The following is a 497-nucleotide window of genomic DNA, read 5'->3' on the forward strand; positions in this document are numbered from 1 at the left end:
CCCGGCCACTGCACTACAGTCTGGGCGACAGAGTGAGACTCCAACTCAAAAAAAAAAAAAAAAAATTCCCTTTACTCTAGGCAAGCTTGATTGACACTATGAGATACATGGGATACCTGGAAGTCTGTTTCTGAAAAGACAGTCGGTAAAGTAAATTATACCTAAAGTGTGCATTTCTCCAAAAGCATACCTTCTACTTTCTCATCATTGTGTCAGTGTTTAAGAACAAGATGAGCCAGGCTCGGTGGCTCAGCCTGTAATCCAGCGCCTTTGGGAGGCTGAGGTGAGTGGTTTGCCTGAGCCCGCGGGTTCGAGACCCGCCTGGGCAGCAAGACCTCAACTCTACAATAAATCAAAAAATCAGCCGGGCATGGTAGCACATGCCTGTAATTCCAGCTACTTGGAAGGCTGAGGCGGAAAGATCGCCGGAGCCCAGCAGTTCGAGGCTGCGGTGGCCGGGAGCGGCCACTGCACTCCAGTCTGGGCGACAGAGTGAG

This window comes from Carlito syrichta, unplaced genomic scaffold (genome assembly GCF_000164805.1).
Source record: "Carlito syrichta isolate Samal-C Ts95f unplaced genomic scaffold, Tarsius_syrichta-2.0.1 Scaffold305460, whole genome shotgun sequence".
Classification (NCBI taxonomy): Eukaryota; Metazoa; Chordata; class Mammalia; order Primates; family Tarsiidae; genus Carlito; species Carlito syrichta.